Below are 20,008 nucleotides of genomic sequence, written 5' to 3'. Positions count from 1 at the left end.
CACCAAGTAGGGGGCCCAGAAAGAAGCAGGCAGAAGCTGGTGATGAAAAACCTGAAGAGAGAGGAACCTATGAACACAACCTTGATGAGATCTTGCTGAACTCTAGATCTGGATGAGGGACAAGGCCTGATGCTCTAGTCAAGTCATCTATGTGCCCATGTGACTAGAAAAGAGACAGGTGCACCTCCACCTTGGTCTTCCATGTGAGGGTCCAGGGCCTCAAAGAGTCTAATAGGATAGCAATGCACAGGGAAGGGTTGGCACACCTGTAGAGTTACCTGCCTAGAGACTGGTAGGTCCCATGCCTACCTCTTCCATTTTAATATTTTGGATTGTTCTGGGGAAAGAGGTCCTAGGAATGCTATGGTATGGTGGTTCTTTTCCAGGAAGAGCAGAACAATGTCCCTTTCTGGTGATGACACAGGAGAGTGTCAGTATCTGTAGGACCAGACAGGGTGGAGGTTAGACTAGACTTTGGATGGGGGAATCTTTCCAACAGGATGAGGGCTTTGGGTGGTCTTTCTGTGAACGTGAGGGCCAAGTAGGAGCTCAGTGGGAGGCTACATGGGGACTTGCAGGAGTCAGGAGCTGACACAGAATTGGGTAGAAGACAGATTGTTGCAGCTAACCTTCTGGGACGAGGAGCTCAGGCCGCTTCCCTGGAATGCAAGGGCCCTGGTACCCTTAATGTTTGTAAGAGACTATTCCATTCTGCTTTTTTCCTGTTCTCAGTGCCCCAGCAGAGCTTGGGGGCTTCTCGGCTCCACTCCTTTCCTCTCATCCCTGGAGTTGCCTGAGGGGGTAAAGTCAGCAGGGCTGGGGAGGGAGCCAGGCTGTAGCTTCTCAGGATCCCCTGCCTGCTTCACTTGGGCCCCAGACCCTCTTCTTGTCTTTTATGTGAACAGGAATCCAGGCAGCAGCCCCGGGCTGTAACAAAACATTCCGTGGAGTGCAATTTACGCCATCTGCCTCTGTCTTAAGCATCCCTGGCTTTGGGCGGACTGAAGAAAGAGCAGTGGCTCAGCCAGAGAAGGGGCTGCTGGGATGAGTTGGGGCTGTGGAGTACCCTGGAGTGGCAGGAATCTGGGGGGTGGTCTGAGGCCTGAGATCAGGAGAAGATCAGAGAGAGGGAAGGACCTGCAGCAAGAAGGGTGGAGTAGAGAGAAAGTTGAAAGGTGTTAGCGTCTTAAATAGGTTATAGCTTTAGGGTGGGGTTCCTCATGGGACATTTGCAAACTCCAGAGACATTTTTTGTCACGACAAGATTAAGGCTACTTGCTACTGTCATCTAGTGGCATGGTAGCGGTCAGGGATGTTCTAAAGATGTGGGACAGGTCCAGCAAAGGAGGTGTCTGAGGCCCAGATGCCAGTGGTGCTGGCAGGTCAGAGGAATGGAGGGAAGAGCAGGAGAGAAGAACTTGGGCACCCAATCTAGCCAGTGTCACATTGGCATATTCTAGGGACCATGGGTGTCCTGAGCTGAGATCTCACCAGTGAAGTCAAGGAGTGCCATGAAGTTCAGATGTGAGGGTTGGTGGATGTGAGTTAGGTTAGAGGAAAGATGGGGCTTGGAGAATGGTGGGTCTGGAGCTGGGAGCTTGGCTGGGAGAGACAGATAGGAAAAGGTCAGCTTCAGCCCTGAGAGGGTCCAGCCTCTGCCGAGAGCTTCTTGGGTGGCACGATGGCTAATTTTCAGTGTCAACTGGACTGGATTTAGAGTCATCTACAGGGCATATTTTTTGGACGTGCCTTTGAGGGAATTTCCAGAGAGGTTTGACTGAGGAAGGAAGATCAGTTGTGAAGTAGATGACCCCGCCCCATGGGCTTGGAGTCCATATGAGAGGCAGAGCTCCTATTTCTCCATTTCTGGGTCCTTCCAAATGTGAGCAAGCAGCCTCACACTCCTGCTTCTACAACTGGGGCCACTCCCACTTCCACGCCCTCCTCCACCATGACCCACCGTATCTCTGCCAATCATGAGCTAAAGCTAGCTTTTCTCCAGTAAGGGGCTTCTAATCCAGTGTTTGGTCACTGCAATGAGAAAAGTAACAAAAACAGGTGGGTTTCCCACATCAGCTTAGGCAGGTTCCAGTGCTGGGATGCACTGTGAAGCTTAGGAGATCTCTTGTGTTGACGGGCAAAGGGGCAATCCTGACAAGGGAAAGACTGAAGAACTCAAGGGCTGGAAAGGTTGGTATTTTAGTGACAATGGTGATGGAAATGCTCGTATATCTGAATGCAGACACCACCTGCTGGTCATTGCTGTGGTTTGAATGTCCCCTCCAAACAACTCATACTGACTCGCAGTTACCACCATTACACTATTACAAAGTGGAAACTTTAAGGTCTAATTAACTGTAATTCATATGCCAAAGTCTGCTGTGTTGGAAGTAGTTGAGGTTCAGCCCCCCCCCCATCATGTGATGTTTGCCATCGTATTATAATAAGCAGCAAGGACCTAGCTAGGGGAGCCCCCTTACTTCACCTTGGCCTTCAGGCCTTCCCAGTCTTCACAACTATGAGGCATTCTTTTTGTGTGTTTGACTTACTTGCCTGGAGTATCTTGTTATGGCAGCAAGAGATGGACTAAAGCAATTCCCTACTATGTGCCAGGCATGATCCTAGCATTTTTAATGGAGTATTTGCATTTAACCAGCAGCACTATTTATCACTAGGGTTCCTCTCTCAGAGTCCGTCACATGCCCATAGTTTTGAATTAGTTCTTTCAAATCCATCTCTTCAGTTGATTTGCCTCATGGACATGAGTAGGTTGGCTAAATGTCAGTAATCTATCATACACTTAATACTGTTGATGACTAGCTCATTTGTGGATGGGATACTTTAAGTGAAAAAAGTTCTCATAGGTGCCCACCTTTACTTGAATACTTTGTTCCTAGTTGGTGGAACTGTTTGGGAAGGATTAGGAAGTGTGGCCTCGTTGGAGGAGGTGTGACACTGAGGTTAGGCTTTGAGGCTTCAAGCTGTGAGCCCTCAGCTGCTGCTCCAGTCACTTGAGGTCATCTACCTTCACTTGGCTGTCACAGACTCATCTTCGGAAACCATAAACCCCTATAAACTCTTCTGTAAGTGGCCTTGGCCTTTATGACAGCAATAGAAAAAAATAACTAAGACAATGGAAAAGTCAAAATCAGAACCCAGGTTTTAGATGCCCAGCAAGGCTTTTTCTAGAGTCTTTTAGGACTAGAACAGGCCCTTTCCTGATCTTCAAAAGGGACTGGAATCTAGCTCCTGGCTATTTACATGAGTGTCTTGGTGAGGCCCCTAGGGCCTATAGAACTGGCTTAAGATCCCGTCCTGGCCATCTATACTTCAAGTGACAGCTTTGATCTGTGTACCCACACTCCCCCACTACCTACCCTCTCCAAGGGTTTTACTTATTATTGCAAAAATCCATCTCCACTATAATCATGACACAGTAGCAGAACATGCATTAAAAAGCCTTTTCTTTCTCTCTTGGCTGGGTCTGTGAAGACTGGGCTCCAGGCTACCCAGAGGGAGCCTAGGGTTGGAGGATGGGTGCCAGAGCTCTAGGCAGAGTCAGCATCAGGTGGAGAGCAAGATAGCTTAGGCTACGGGAGTAAAACCCTCCCCAGATTATGAGGAACCAAGGCTCACTGGTCAGCTCTGAGGCAGAGCTCCATAGGCCAGGGCTGAGCAGAACTTTATACCCAGGGAGACTGACTAGTCACTGTCCTCTCACCATGACAGGGGACAGTGGTGCTCAGGTCTGTTCCCTCATGCATCTTTCGGTCCCTCCCCAGTGAGAAGTGAAGCTGTAGCCCAGAAAAGCCAGCGTGGACCCATGTGTGGGGAAAACTGGAGCCTGACCAATTCCTGCCAAGCTGCTCCTCTAGGTTTTGACTTTGTGCAAAACAGTGCACTATGCTAGGTGACTTTAAACCTTGCCTGGTTTGCATGCTGATATCGCCTTTTTTCTGTCACTCCATGCAGTGGTGGCTGTGTTGCTGTGGTGATGTTTAGAATCTGCTAATCACCCAGGCAAGCTTTCCCAGACAAAGCCTTGGCCCAGTTCCCCAGCATGACTCCTGCCTGCCCTCTTCCCCTGCCTGATTTTAGCCTCCCAGTCTCTCTCAGTGCCTGGTCCTCTTTCCTTCGGGCCTTTGTAGGTTCCTATCCTCCCTCTATCCATGGCTAATATCGTGTGTCTTCTCAACTTCCATTTCTACCAAAACAAAAAACAAAAAAAACAAACCCAAAACCCAAAACAAAAACAAAAAAACCCAAAACAAAAACAAAAAAACCCTTGCAAGCACTGGGGAGCCATTCCGATTGTTCCAGGGTTTGTATAAACTTCCCCTGTAACCATCACTTACTAAACATTTCCCTTTGAGGACAGGGCCATATCTATCCTGACCCACTATGTCCTCAGTGCATCCCATGACATTTGACACAGTCACTGGATAGATGTGACATGGTTGCAGTGACCTCCTGGACATGGAGGGCCAGGGAGAAAGTGGTGCAGGGTGGGTCCGGGGGGGGGGGGGAAGGGGATGCCATAGCTTCATGGTCTTTGCTGGGGAGTGTGTGGAGGGAGAATAGGTTTCATAGGTTGATGATGACAAGTAGTTTTGGCTCAGGGTGGTGGCAGGCTGTCTGGTGCTCTAAGTCTGACAGCACTGAGACCAGGACATGGTAGTAGGCTTCTAAAATTCTGTCTAGTCTGGAAACCAGAAGAGCTAAGCCCAGCAATGCATGCAATGTGGGTACAAAGGAAGCCACTCGAAACCTCCCTATGCCTTTCTCCCCGAGTAAGCTGTCCTCTGAACACACCACAGCCATCTCTTTCCCCTCTGCCTTGACTCCAAGGCTCCTCACCAGACAGCACAGGCCAACCCCCATGCAAATGCCATCCCTTCTGTGTGCCCTCCCACACCCCCTTGGAATCATTCCTGGCTCTGCACTCCGGCATGTGGCATGTGACTTCATCAGATGTCAGTCACACTGAAATGCTGACATGTGGGTGTTTTTAGCAGAAGGGCAAGTCTGTTGAAGCCCAAGGTTTGAGGACCACAAGTTCCTAGAAAGCAATGGACCTCCTGGACCTGAGACCAAACGTTGTTAGTTCTTAGCCAGGGTCTAAGAGCAGGTGTTTGTGATGTACAGATGGATAGGTGGGTGGAAGATGGGTGGATAAAGAAGGAATTCAGCTCCCTCCTTCTAGAGCTAGGATAACTGCATCCATGTCACATGGAGATTGTAAGGCTTGAAGATGTGATATAAATCAGAATATGAAAAAAATATTATTTTTATTCTGCATCTGTGTTTCTGCCCTTGTGATACCCCTCCTAACTCTGCCTGCTGAGATGCACCAAATGTCACACGCCATCATCCAAATCCTTGGACATTTGCTGATGGTGTGTCATTTACTGCGTGGCTAGCTCTGGGACAGGCTGTCACTTTATTTTACTTTAGACATTTCTTTTCACATACGAGGAACATTCTAAGACTCCGGAAGGGAGAGAAGGTAAAAGAAACAGAGTGGAACATTTCAAACAACTAACAAAATGGATGGATGGGATGGTACAATACAGCGTAATCCTGGACAGTCCAGCTTGGCTTCCGTCTTCCCGACTCCAGGATTGGTCAACTGGGATTCCCTGAACATGGGGGGAAAGCTAGATTGATCGGGAAGGAGGAGTCATGGGGCAGTTACATTATAAACTTAAACGCTGATCTACCTGGCAGCTTCCACATCCCTGTGGGATCTGAGTGAATTTGAATCCCAGAGGGAATTCACATCCATGTGAGCCATTTGGAGTACATTTGCCTGTAGCTTGTCCTTCACTCATGGCTGCATTTGTGCTTGGTTTGTGACACTGCATCAACCCTTTCATGTTTGGAAATGTGGTAGAAGAAGGTTGGTAAAGGGAGGAAGAAGAAGACACCTAGTATGAGGAGAAGTCATTAAAGAAATGGGAAGTGAAAGGAAAGTGATCTGTGTAGCCCTTGCTTTCCCTACTGAAGCCTCCTGGGATAGGGCGGACTACCCTGCGGGCAGATAGGAGATGATACAATGTTGAAAGGGCGGATAGGAAATGACACAATGTTGAAAGGGCAGATAGGAGATGATACAATGTTGAGAAGCTCTGTGGATGCCTGGCTCCTCATGGATCTAAATGGTACGGACAGAATTCTGCAAGAAAGTAAAAAATGATGTAGAAGCAGTTCTACATCAAACTGAATGAAGGCTGCCAATGCCTTTAGCAGCTTGCTTGGAGCACCCAGGGAACAGTGGTGGAGGCCAGTGATACGGTATGGGAAGGGGCAGGGCAGTGTTGCCTGCTTCACTACATTTTCTAGGACCTCCAAATAGATCTACTTTTAAATAGGAAAAATACCCATGAAACATCATCTGCAAGAAGCCAAAGAGCAGGCCTGACTTTAAAGCTTTAACCAATCGGTTCGTACTTCTGTTCTCTAGAAGTGTACCAGGATGGCCACTGAGGCCTGTCCAGAGGACTTAGACTGATGGGTAAATTGCCAGCTTGTAGCTTCCTGGGTAGAACGCGAGTGAGTGTGAGCAGTCTCTCTGCCTGTACAGAAGCCCTTTGTTCTTTGAGCACACTATGTAGCTATTTTCTCCTAATTGAAACATTCCCTCCAGGAGGCAGAAGGCTGGCTCAGAAGGCTAAAGCTCTGCAGGTCCCTCTCCAAAGCTACCTAAGCAGTAATCAATGGCTGGGGAGAGGAGACTCTTTGGTGGAGCTGCCCGCAAGCTGCCCAGGGAACTCCAGGGATGCATCTTTCAACTCATCACACGGGATCTGGCAGGCTTGCAGGGGGACGGGAGGGGGGGAATTCGGCTGCCTTTGAATCACTCGTGCTAATGCGTGAAATTCATTCATCTCACAGGCTCACTAAGGTAGACTGGGGTGGGATTGTCCCCCATTCTGGTCTGCCATCATTGTTCTATCTGGAGTGAAAGACTCCAGATACATGACTCCTCAGCAAAAGTCATTTGACATGATCATTAGCCAAAACAGGACTCATAAAACCTAAGATGCGTTGAGGAGGTGCATGGTCCCTGCAGTGGGTGGACAGTCATTCCCTCTGAATACAATGCATGCATTTGCCTCCTCAAGGACAGTCCACTGAGGATGGAGGCTGTTTTGCTACAGCTCTTTCCAGAGCCAGGTATGGCTGATGGACAAGCAGCGGCTGCCATATCAGCTCAGCTGCTATCAGATCTGAGGAGAAGGCTCCAGTGGTGGGCACAGCAGGTGCAAGAGTGGCCTGTTTCTCCTTATCACCAGGCCAGGCTAAAGAGTGTGAGCTGGGTCTTAGAAGCCTGTGAGGGACAGAGCCACGTGCAGCAGCTGCATAGTCTCATTCCTGCGTGAAGCGTCCAGATGGCTCCTGGATAAGAACTGTGGATTACAGGGGGCTAATTGGAGTAGTATCCTCCACCCACACCATTGTACCCGACATCATGCTTCTGATGAAACAATTGGTACAAGTCATGTGATCTTTTCATGCTGTACTGAGCTTTGGTAGTTTTGATCTATATTTCACTAGCTGTTGAATCCCAGGATACTTGATTAGACTGAGTGGTGGTAGGCCTTCAGCAATCCTGCCCACCATCTATAAAAAGGCTTCCTTGTTTAATGCTCACCCTTGAGTGCTCTGAAGATTTGGAAAGCTAGTTAAAGATGTTAAAGACAGAAGGCATCCTGCCTGGGTGGGTAGAGGCATTCCTGTAAGACCTAAGGTTAGGTGCTCACTTCGGCAGCACATAGACTAAAATTGGAACAATACAGAGAAGATTAGCATGGCCCCTGTGCAAGGATGTCACGCAAATTCGTGAAGAGTTCCATATTTTTTGGATGGAGCACAGGGTCCCCAATAAAGGAGCTAGAGAAAGGACCCAAGGAGCTGAAGGAGTTTGCAATCTCATAGGAAGATCAACAATATGGACTAACCAGTACCTCCAGAGCTACCAGGGACTAAACCACCAACCAAAGAAAACACATGGTGGGACTCATGGCTCTAACTGCATATGTAGCAGAGGATGGCCTTGTTGGTCATCAATGGGAGGAGAGGCCCTTGGTCCCATGAAGGTTCTATGCCCCAGTGTAGGGGAATGCCAGGGCCAGGAAGCGGGAGTGGGTGGGTTGGTGAACAGGGGGAGGGAGAAAGGGATAGAGGGTTTTTGAAGGGAAAACCAGGAAAGGGGATAATATTTGAAATGTAAATAAAGACATATCTTTTTAAAAAAGACCTAAGGTTAGCGAACGAGTGCAGGAACTCTTTCCAGGGATGGTGACATTTGAAAACTGGCCAGGAGTGTGTGCTATTGCTCATGTTCCTCCATCCTGCAGGAAAAAGTGAAACTACATTTCACAACCTGCCCTGCGGCCTGGAAGGGCCACGTGGCTGAGTGATGCCCTTACTCCAGGCCTGAGCATCATCATCATTCGTATTTCCTCTCTACTTGTTTGGAGGCTCAAAGGACTCAGGAGAAAGAAGGAACGGATCTCTCTCCCGCTCAGCTCTGTAACGCACTGTGAGTGAGAGTACTCAGATGGACTCAAGTCATGAAGTGAAGATGTTTACCATAGCAGATGCCCCCTCCCTGTCTCGTCTGGCCCTGAAGGACAGGGACATACTTCCCAGGTTCAGGAAGCAGGAGAGAGACTTCCGGAAGAAGGAACACCTTGTACAAACTGTGAGCATAGGATATGGGCTTGCAACCCATCCACACTTTATAGAGGGATGGAGTGAGAGGAGCCAGGCAACGGCTAGGGCTGACTCACAAGCCTTGAATGCTTTGCCAAAGACTGACACATCAGATCTCTGTGTTTGAGGATTTCTTTAGAGCATTCCTGAAGACCTCTCCCAAGGAATTACAGTCCTGAGGTGCCCCTAGAGCACACAGTGAGTCCTGTGCTCCCAGACACTTATAACCACTATGATGTAATCATCCCCTCGTCTCTTCCTTTCCACATCTAACCCAAAGACTTGTTTTTTGTCTTCCCGCATCAGGGTACAAGATTCCCAAGACCATTAGGCTCCCCCGTTGCTATGCTTTTTTGAACAGTGTCTGTCCCATCTGTAACTTAGGTTGTAATGAAGAGTCCACTATAACATATTAAAGGTTGGACCAGGTGGGACCTTAAAGAGGGGGTTAGGGCTCTGCGTTTGTGAATTGATTAATCTTGCTATGCAGCTGGAGGAGTGATGTGTTTTGCTGAGAGTGTCTGCTCCCAAAGCTAGCTTAGTTTGTTTTTTTGCCTTGCACCACCTTGGCACTCTGCCAGAAAGGCCAGCATCAGATGGCCAGGGCTGTGAGAACACATAGACCTGTTTCTTATTTACCAGTCCTCGATACTATGTTACTAGTAACAGAAAACTAAGACATCTAGTCTCAGCTGGATGAGCACCCAGCGCCAAGTTAATTGGTACTCAGTACTTTTGGGGGGGGAGGGGAGGGTGGGTGACCAGGCAATTAATGGCTCTGAGAAGTCCTGCAGTAAAGGAATTGGATTATTGTGTGTTTGAACAAACTATCTCTCCCTAGACCTTTTAAATGCTTCTGTGGTATGTGGTAGTTAGTGGCCGGTGGTGTGGCTCTCTGCTGACTGTGCCCTCTAGCTCCAAGGACCACTGAAGGCCATGACCCTTCACCAGGGAGAAGCTGAGGAGGACCCACTGTGACACAAGGAAGTTGCTGGTCATGGCAGCTGGAGCCGGATGCTGAGGCCGAAGCCTTCGTTGCTGGAGCATCTCAGGGGGATTAAGCCTCTGCCTCCCGCCAGTCTGGCTCCATGCCAGCCGCAAGGCCAGCTCTCTGCGAGTGGCAGAGAAAGGTAACTGCTAAGCTTGGAGGATTAATGCCAGCCTCTCACAGAACCTAGCTCCTGTGTCAGATTCTCTTCAGCTGGGCACCAGCCCAGGCAAATGAGGTAATGAAACCCAAGCCTCATTAGGGGCTGCAGCAGGGCCTGGAGATCAGAGCCCTGATGGGGAGAGGGCTGGGGGGGGGGGAACTGTAGCTCCTTAGGATCTAGGGTTGAGCCTGCTTTCTGTGTTCTGGAGCCAGTAGTTGTGTGACATGATCTCATATCCTGGATGGGGAGCCAAGGGTCCTTTGAAGCCCAACTCTTTTTTTTTGTTTGTTTTATTTTGTTTTGTTTTGTTTAATTTTAGAGCTCAATTCTTACCATTACTGCTATTATAATCATTAGCTAAGCGACTACTATGCACCGGACACTGGCTCACTGGCTGAGAGCTCTCCATAGTCCTGCACAGCGAGACTGTTGTCTGTGTTTTACAGCAAAGGACGCAGGCCAGAGAAAAGAGTGTCAATTTCCCTGAGACCATGGGCTGAGTGTGTATGTGTAGTCACACTGAGACACGATCCCAGACTTTGGAGGTTCCTGTCCCTGAAACCCAGATTCCTTCAGCTCTCACTTAATCTATGTTGGGGCTCCTTCCTTTATTCAAAGGGCCCCAGAAGCACTAGTGACCCCCAAGATGGCTGTGGTGACTCCAGATGTTCAAGGGACGATCCATTCCAGAGTCCAAACAAGCATTCTGCTCTATGGCTCAAAGCAACTGTTTAAGGGAAAGTGGGTGTGTGTGTGGGTGGCGTGTCATAGCATCATGCTATCCTCTGCCTGTCTACCAGGATTGTCTTGCCTTCATCTTCCTGGTAACAATGTTCTTAGAGGCTGGCCCAGCTATGGTCCCTGAATTCACAGCTGAGAGATAAGGTCTGTCATCCATCCTGGTGGGGAAACTGAAGAAACTATGGTTCCTCATACCTCATCTGGCGTGTTCTGTGGGACATTCACTGTGGGCTACATTCATAACCAGTCTATAGCTCTACCCATAGCCTTCTGCCCCGGTCTTCTCGCTCTGAAGTCCCTCTCCCCTGGGGATTTGTGCTATAACATTGACTTCTTCCCCTGGTAGCTGCTTAGTAAGGGCCTTTAGATGAATTATGAGAAGCCCAATATTTGAGGAATATGTCACATCAAGAGCTGGTACTCAGCTGCATAAAGGGAAATGAGCTCTGCCCCCTTTTGTGAAGTAAGTGAGTGTTGGTCCAGTTTCCCATTCACTCAAGGCTTTCTGCTCTGGAGACCTCTCATAGCAGGGCTCAGTTGAGATCCGTAGGTCCATTCCCTGTAGCCAATCATGGCCATGATTGTGTGCACAGCACTTTCACATATGCCCTCATGGGTCATGGGAGAGAGCTATTTTTTTCAGAGTCCCCATTTTTATAAGTGGGGAAACAGAGGCTAAGACACTTACGTAAGGTCGTGTTAGATGCTATGGAATGACCCTAGCCTGTACTCAAAGCTCACACCTGTCACTTAGCATGGCAAGAAGTGGATCTGCGCACTGCAAGCCGGCATGCTGCTCCAGTGTCCCACCCTGTGTCCTACTACCCATGTCCTGTTCCCGGGAGCCCGTGGAGAACCTCAGGGCAGGGATAGACCAGCCTAGGGTTATCAGCTGCATTGCAGTCTATATAACCCCGAGAGCCTCTCAGGTGCACCAGTCTCCCATTCATCAGCTTCCCACATGTCGGCCTCCTTCTTGGGTCTCCATTTCTGTTCACATCTCTGCTGCTAGGCCCCAAGGTCACCCTTGCCCCTTGACTCCATCCAGAATCTCTCCGATGGATTATACGTGTGTGTGTGTGTGTGTGTGTGTGTGTGTGTATAAGTGTGTATAGCTATGCTGGAAAGAAACCCAGAACTGGCTTCTTGTCACCTGCTCTTGGGATCTGATTGTCACTGCAAAGCCAACAGGTCCCAAACAGGACTTTCAGGCTCACCACAGCTTTCTGGCCTCTCTCCAGTTTTCCCATGCTCCACCAATAATTCAAAAGTCTAGGAGTGTGCATGGGTCCGGTGTTCCCATCCTTGTCCACTGACTAGCAAGGCTTGCTGGCTCTATCTCTGGGTCTATCCCAGACCCATCTGTTTCTCTCTAAGTACTTTGCCTTGACCTTGTATACGCCTTTCTCCTTTCCCACCCAGACGCCACAGCTTCATTGTTCACTCTTGACCCATGTAATTCACCCCCCACTACACAGCCAAGGTACTCCTCTTAAAAACATATAATTTCCTTCATGTCAATTAAATTATTAAGTTAAATTTTGAGCCAGTCCCATGTAGCTCCAACTGGCTGTCTGGTGAATTATAAGGCACTGGCAAGTGATTAAGCTGATTCCAGAGACTTGAGATCCATCCTTATACTTTTGCTCCTCTTCAACCACTCTTGGTACTGACTTCTGTCTTAGGGTTTCATTTCTGAGAAGAGACACTATGACCAAGGCAACTCTTAAAAGGGACAGCGTTTAATTGGGGCTGGCTTATGAGATCCGAGGTTCCTAGGCAGACATGGTGCTATAGAAGCTGAGAGTTCTATATCTTGTTCCAAAGACAAACAGGAGAAGACTGACTTCCAGACAGTTAAGAGGAGGGTCTCCAAGCCCACCCCCATAGTGACACACTTAGTCCAACAAGGCCACGCCTATTCCAACAAGGCTACACCTCCAAATAGTGCCATTCCCTGGGGCCAAGCATATTCAACCACCACACTGGCCTTGAAATCTGTGTCGTCAAGGATGTCTCTGGATGTCTGCCTCCAGTTTCTTAGTGTTGGGGACTGCAGACATGAGCCTCTATGCCTTATTTGGTGGTGAGGCTCAAACCAGGACATCATAATGCTCTCCCAAGTGAACTATGCAGCTTGCTCCAGATTCTTCATCATGACCCAAATCCGCTCACTGCCCACCTCTGTGGCCCTTGTTAATCTCACCCTGGCCACTCCAGCTCAGGGCCAGTCCCTCAAGAGCAGGAGGATCATTTCCACTGTGGAGCTTGGCGCCGGCTGTTCCTCCTGCTTAGCAGCTGCTCCTGTCACAAAGCTGGCTCTGCCCTGGCATTTAGGTCTCTGCTAAATGTCAACCCCTAAGACAGGCCTTCCCTAGCCACCCAATTTAAAGTAGATATGGAACATTTGCTTCTCTTTTCATTCTCCACGGAGCACGCACCACTGCGATCTCACAGCTAGGGATGAGGTTTTCCCTCTTCTCTCGCCGTCTCTGTCTCCTCTAGTGTGGAAGACTCATGAGTCCAATGACTGCGTTCATTTTGTTTACCACTGTAATCTTAGTGCTTAGGACCCGACTGGGCATAATGTAGGTACTTGATAAATACTTATTAAATAAATGCATAAATATAGGTTCCTGCCCAGTTCTATCAGCATATGATAGATTTATAATATTTAATAATTGACTGTGTTAGTCCATGTAAGAGTTTGTGGAGCCTCGGGGTGTGGTTTAGAACATGGAGTGACCGGAGAGCTTCTTTGTGGAGCTCTTCAGTGGTCTGGCTGTCTGAGACATCACAGGCCTTGCACACAAGACACAGTGAATTTGAAGAAGAGATCAGCCCTCACTCAGCCTCCAGGCTGCCATGTGAAAGCCAGGCATGGCAGCAGACATCGGTAACCCCAGGTTGAGAGCACGGGAGTAAGGAAGAGGGACAAAGGCGAAGCCCTAGGACTCCTGGAGCAGCTAGCCTAGACAGGTACATGAGCTCCAGATTCAGTGGGAAGGAAGCCTTATGTCATGCAGCAAGGTGGGGCATGTAGAGACACCTGACATTGACCTCTGACCTCCACATGCACCTATGTACATGTTTATAAACACCCGACATACATATATACACATATCCATCCAAAATGTACATACCTCTTTGTCTTTCATACACACACACACATACACACACACACACACAGGGTGGGGGGAGAAACCTTTTGTATGGTATAGTATACATAGTAATTGCTCAATAAACGTTGGTTATTTTATGATCATTAATAGTTTTGGTCTTGAATTTAGATCTGGTCACTAGGGTTCTCTGCCTAGGGTTTTGTTTTCTTTTTTTTTCTTTCTCTCTTCTTTGTCGCCACAGGCAAGTCACCTGGAGCCTTCCCCGTCCTCCCTTTTCTGCAACCATGATAATGATAGCTCCCCTTCCTTCTAGCACCGCTGTGTGGATTAATTAGTGTTAATTAATGGGCTTTGAAGATGAAAAGCACCTAGGTATGTGCTGATGATGATTATTAATGGGAGCCGTGAGCACAGAGAAGATGCTGAACAGGGTCCTAAAATTAGACAGATTAAGGAACAATGGCAGAAAGTCAGAACCTGGCTATTATGTGCCGAGGCTGGGCCCAGGGCTGCCAGCCTGCCAAGGTGTGGGAACCAGAATAAAACCTTCGCAGCCATTTCTCATGCAAAGGCAACTTGGTGTGCCAAGGGGTTGGAAAACCTGCGCTGAGTATCACCAGCTAGAAGGGACCAGCACAGGTCACCAAGGCCCACACCTCCTCCTCTGAGGACGTTTATAGCTCATTGGAGGCCTTTTCCCCCTTTGCAGAAACCTGCCTGCTCTCTGCACTTTGAGACCAGAAGGGGCTCCCGGAAACAGCTACCAGTGTATACAGTGCCGGATAGCGCCTGCTCTTGAGGTAAACAGCATGCACGGCAGATCTTAGAGAGATGTGTTGTCTCTTTTCTTGGAGAGTTAGATTTGTTGAAGTATAATTTGTCCATTTCAGTGAACAGTTCTGGGAGTCCCGACATACATATACAGCTGGGTAACTGCCACCACAATCAAAGGACACAATTCTATCACCTGCCAGATCCCCTCCTGTCCCTTTGTCGTGTCTTCTCCACAGCCCTGGCTTCTGGCAACCACCCATCTATTTTCTGTCTGTACAATTTCGCTTTTTCTTGACCATCATATAAATGCAATTATACAGCAGGTAGCCTTTTGAGACCGACTCCTTTCACTCAATATAATGTGTTTAAGCAGAATGCACTGAGTTGAACGCAGGTTAGATCTACACAGTGGAAAATGTGTGTGCATATATTATCTCCCCGTTCTGGAGACACTTCTGAGTTAGCTACTACTATTCTTCCCATATTACACATGAGTCACGTGTGGCTGATAACCACCTCGAAGTCACACAATTACTGAGGTGTGGCACCAGGATTTAAAAATGACCCAGAGCGCCCAGGTTTGCTCTGACTAGGCATCAGTGTGGGCACGCTTACTTCATTATTCATGTTGATTCTACCCTGGCTTCTAGTAGTGCTTTTTTTTTTTTTTTTTAGAGCTCCTTCTATTCTTACAGGATTCACTTCTTATATGTGACTTAGAGACCCATACTTGGTCCCCCCCAGCTTCCAGTTTTCCTTAAGGAGCACACAGCATTCACACAGAGGAAGAAACTCCCATTGTATGGGGGCTCAGGTCTGGAAGCCAGTCTGAGACAATGTACCATACCGGGATTAGGGGTGGCATGGGCTCTCAGGACGGAGGTGCAGAGAGACACCATGTTCCTTTTGTGGTGAGAATCACAGCCCATTTTCTCTCGGATCCAGTGTCTAATTTGATTTCTGCTTCTGCTGTGTTGCTTTGGGTCTCCAAATCCATTTCCAAGTCCAATGGGAGTGGGTCGTGCAGTGTGGTTTGAAACCACAAAGCCGTGCTCCCTTTCTTGGGAGAAGTGCTGAGTCTGGAGCTACTGAAGGCAGCCTTGGCTACAGACTCAGCAATTAGCATACCAACAAAAGCATTGGCCTCTTATGGAGTCCCTGAGGACTTTAGCTGGTAGAGAGAGAGAGGGAGGAGCCAGCTCCTCCAGCCCACGTGACCCTCGCCTCCCACTCTTCCCCTACTATCATATCAATAATTATTAAGATGTGCATGTGAGTGCATTGACCTACTTGGAGGTTTCATAAATATAAATAAATTAAGTGGTCCTGCCTAAAGATGCCTGGGCAAATAGACGGGAGGGAGAGGGAGTTGCTCATGCTTGGATGGACAGTGAGAGGGACCCTTGGGCATGCCAAGTCACAACAGAGAGTACAGGATTGTAAGGGAGAAGAAAAGTCTCCAGGTCTCTGTACCAAGGCCCTCTATGCTGGGCTGACTGAACCTGATCTCACAGTGACATCTGGTCCTCGAGATGTGTCAGTGGCCAGGAGTTCCTTGGCCCTCCAGTACCTTAGTAGGGTCTTAGTGGTTGTTAGCCTAGGAAACTAGAACTGGTGAATGCTAGCCACCCGGAGCCCGGTCCTGTCCTGGGAGGCTGTGCGGTATTTTCTTTTGGACTTTAAAATGATTAAGATTGAGACATACATGGCAGAACTACAGAACTTTCCTCTACTGATGACCTGGGGCAAAACCATGCACAGTAGTCTTGCGGAGGATTTTCAGCGTGCTCCCAGGCTAGGATCTCATTTCACCTTCTCAACACTGAGTAAGAGACAACTCATGAAACTTTTTTTTCCCCATCAAAGGTAACTAGCGTGCCATGGCCAATATCCTGCAAACCTGCCCCTCTTGTGACATGCTTGTATATGTGCCTGTCTGCTCAAACCCTGGATGTTTCTGGTACTTGACTCCCCATCACATCCTTCCCCGTTGTGCGGATTATGAGTTTGGCAGTCCTGTCAGATGCTGAGAGCTCCCACCAATGGGATGAGACACAGGTACCACCTACATTAGAATAAAATCTAAGCGAACTTCCTGCCCTAAAATGTGTGTGTGTTCTTGTTAGCCTGGTTTGGATCACAACACCCCCCCCCCTTTTTTTAAAGAAAGACGTAGTCTTGCTGGGTTACTGGGTTACTCTTGCTTTGTGTTTCCTTGTGCTATCCTGGAGATGTTCCTTTGCGACAGCAAGGACATTGCTGTTAGCATTAACACACCCATTCATGTTAGATGGGAACACTGAGGAAGGGAGATGAATCATCTAACCTGGGCCATTCAGAGATCAACTGGTTTCCAGCACATAAAACTACAACCCATCACAGAGCTTTGTGGGGACTAGGTGGCCTGGGGTCCTACTGTCACCTCCTCTTCCTTCCTGCCTCAGTACATCTTTCTTCCTCAGGCTTTTGGTCACAGAGCCTCCTCGTCTCTGCCTTTTCCCTTCCCCTCCAGCATGCCCCTCTGCCAGGCATGATTTAGACATTGTACGGGCATTACTCAAGATCCCTGCCACCTTTTTGTTGCTGCTGTTGCTGCTGCTATGGGCAGTAGTACCCAGAGTCCAAGCCCAGTGGGCCAGCTCCCTTCATCCAACCTCATCTTGCCAGGTGAGACTTCCCTGCCAACTCAAGTTTGAATTCTATCTGCTTTGGAGGCTCAGTGGAAGGCCCGCCTCCTTGGGGGTGAACTGCTCTGATCATCCTGGTGAGCAACATGAGTGTTGCTTTTTGTTTTCCAAGCCAGCACCAGCAGAGTCTCCTTTGCATGCGCACACCTGTCCTCTAGTCAATGGCTCAAGAGCCTTCTGGGTGTACCTGACACATACACAGGAGAGCAGAGAGACAGCTTTGATCTGACTTACCTTGTAACTTAGCTTATCCTGCCTTTTCTTCGTGTGTGTGTGTGTGTGTGTGTGTGTGTGTGTGTGTGCACATGTGTGTCACAGAGTTCTGGGAAGTCCTTTCCAGTATCTACCCTCTCTGTCATTGTGAATCCCGTCCAGTAGTAGTGAAATGAATCTGCATCTTAATAGGTATACAGCTTCTAGACAAAGGATAGGAGCTCTGACATTTTGGGGTTTTGGGACGCTTCCCCAATTCCCTGAACATCGCTACAGGGTGCATCTCCACATGGCCACAGGCCAAGTATACTTTGTGGAGCTTCCCTTATTCCCCACCCTTCCCACCTCCACCCTCCCCAGGCAACATTAAGGGATCCTAGGGGAACTAAGAAAATGGAAACACATTTGAATTCTTCTCTGCTTCTGTCCTCTCGCATTCAGATGACTGACTCAAGCTTGCCTCCTCTCTCTTCTCTGACTTGGGGCTCTAGCCCCAGGAGAAGGGGGAGGGAGGGTGTCTGTGTTGTGCTCTGAAACTCCAGATGTTGGGATTCTTCACTGGGACTGCCACCTGCTTCTTCCTAGATCCACCGGTGAGTCAGAGCCCTGCAGCCTCTGAGGTGCCCGGCTTCTACTCAAGCCTGGGATGGTTAGGAGTGGCCTAAACCAAAGTAAACCTGTCAGAAATGCTATCTGTGTTCATTCCGAGTCACATGGGTGCAGCTTTGAGGACTCTGTGGGTCATGCTCCGGGTATACCCAACTTACCACAAGATGGGAAGTCTGAGCCTGGTTCTCAGGGGAGATGAGGGAGTCAGCCTTAGTGTGGGGTGGACTCCCTCTCTGGCTCCCATTTCCTTAGCTCCCCAAGCTCAGGGAGGTGTTTTTGTGTGAGGCTGGGGAGGGCTCTCCCCCACAACTTCTCCCCAAGACTCCTTCCATGGCTTTTCTTTCCCCCCACTTTTGGGGTGCTGTGGCGGCGCCTGTGTGACACGTACTCAGTCTAGCTCCCCATTCTCTGCCTTTCACCTTTTGCCTGAAGGATTATGCCAAAGGGGAGGGGCCTCCATGTGTTCAGCTGAGTGTTGAGGTCTCTTGGGGTGCTCTTTGAGTCTAGAGTGCCAGAGAGAATTTTCTGGAGAGCCTCTCATTCCCAAGTCTCCCCCGTCCCTCTGCCTTGCCCAGTGCTTCTGTCTCTGAGACCCTCCCCTCGTCTCCACGTGCATGTTTCGCTGTGGTGTTTATAAAGCAATGTGCTGTTACGGGAGATCGGTAAGCCTGGGTGTAGGCATGAGGAAAGCGTTTGGACAGGGTGTCTGACAAAATTGGGCTTGAGTCCTGGCTCTGTTCTTTCTCACTGTGTAACCACAATCCAGCTATTTTAACCCTCTCCTGAGATTCAGACCCTGTTTCTATAGGCAGGAAGAACCCCGCCCTGCTGGGCTATGTCACCATTCTGTATGCTCTGCAGGGAGGTTCCTGGAGGAGGAACTATTTCCCCTACCTGGACTGACATCTCTAAGGAGTTCAAATTCCTTTTCACTGGATTTTGTAAGTCAGTGTATTTAATATCTTAACTTTGGGGTGGCAAAGATGGCGTCTGACTTGCCTTGCATGGTACCAAGGACAAGGTGACCTTTTTATTTTTTGACAGGGCGAGATGCCCTAGGACATGCCCTGCTGCCCCACCCCCACCCCATAGCCCCATCAGGCCCTATTGTTTAGGGTAGACATGCAGCCAAGCCAGCTCTTCTGTGGTAAGTCCTCTGGGTAGGACCGTCGGCAGACACATGGAGAAGGCTTCTGTCATGGCTCCTTGCTGCTGCAGCCCCCCAGGGTTATCTTCTCGGGTCAAGATTTGTCCCCCCTGCCTTCTCACATCCAGATTACTGAAACAGCCCACCTGAGGGCTGCGGCAGGTGCCATGAGTATAGGCTCATTGAATTCCCTCCCAAGCTCCACACCATGATTATGCCCATACTGTAGTTGAGGAGGAAACAGAAGCTGAGGCAAGGCTAATGCCACGATCGAGGGAAACCACTTTGAAGGCGGCAAGGCCAGGGCTCCTCACTCTACATTCTTTGTTCCTCCCATACTTCCTATCACAATGCCCCTGACCCTGGGGGCCCCATGACAGGTTTGGGGGACATCAAGGTGTTTCATGTTATTGTCCTGGTCCAGGCTGGAAAGGTTAGTGATGACCCTGCCCCAACTTGCTCCTCCAGGGAGCAGAGATCTGTGATTAAAACGACACAGTGTTTCCACATCACTCACATAGCCCAGAGCTTCAAGATGATAAACCAGCATGGCAGGGACCCTTAAGAGCGGCTACTCTTCTGGGAGTAAAGAAAGACAAGGGAGAAACGTGACATCGGGCCTGGGCTGGGGTCTCAGTGAGTAAGGTGCTTGCTACCAGCACTGGGGACCCAAGTTCAAATCCCTGGAACTCAGGTAAAGTTGAGCGTGATAGCCTACCCATCTATAATCCCAGGGATGTTGTTACAAGGAGCTGAAGCGGAGGTGGCAAGAGCATGTGGCCCAGCTGGCCTGGCATATACAATGGAAAACAACAAGAGGCCCTGCCTCAAGCAAAATGAGAGGCA

The 20,008-nt window shown here is 49.0% G+C and overlaps 1 protein-coding gene and 1 non-coding gene across 3 annotated transcripts in view; one reads left to right on the top strand and one right to left on the bottom strand.

Annotated features, from left to right (window-relative positions):
• Dscaml1 (DS cell adhesion molecule like 1) overlaps positions 1 to 20,008 on the bottom strand; it is a 321,027-nt gene that overhangs the window by 107,790 nt on the left and 193,229 nt on the right. The window lies entirely within an intron of this gene.
• LOC115064976 lies at positions 7,756 to 7,862 on the top strand. Its single transcript, XR_003844777.1, has one exon. It is a non-coding gene; the product is annotated as a U6 spliceosomal RNA (small nuclear RNA).

Source organism: Mus pahari, chromosome 10, assembly GCF_900095145.1.
Source record: "Mus pahari chromosome 10, PAHARI_EIJ_v1.1, whole genome shotgun sequence".
Classification (NCBI taxonomy): Eukaryota; Metazoa; Chordata; class Mammalia; order Rodentia; family Muridae; genus Mus; species Mus pahari.
This window is presented reverse-complemented; position numbering and strand designations above follow the sequence as displayed.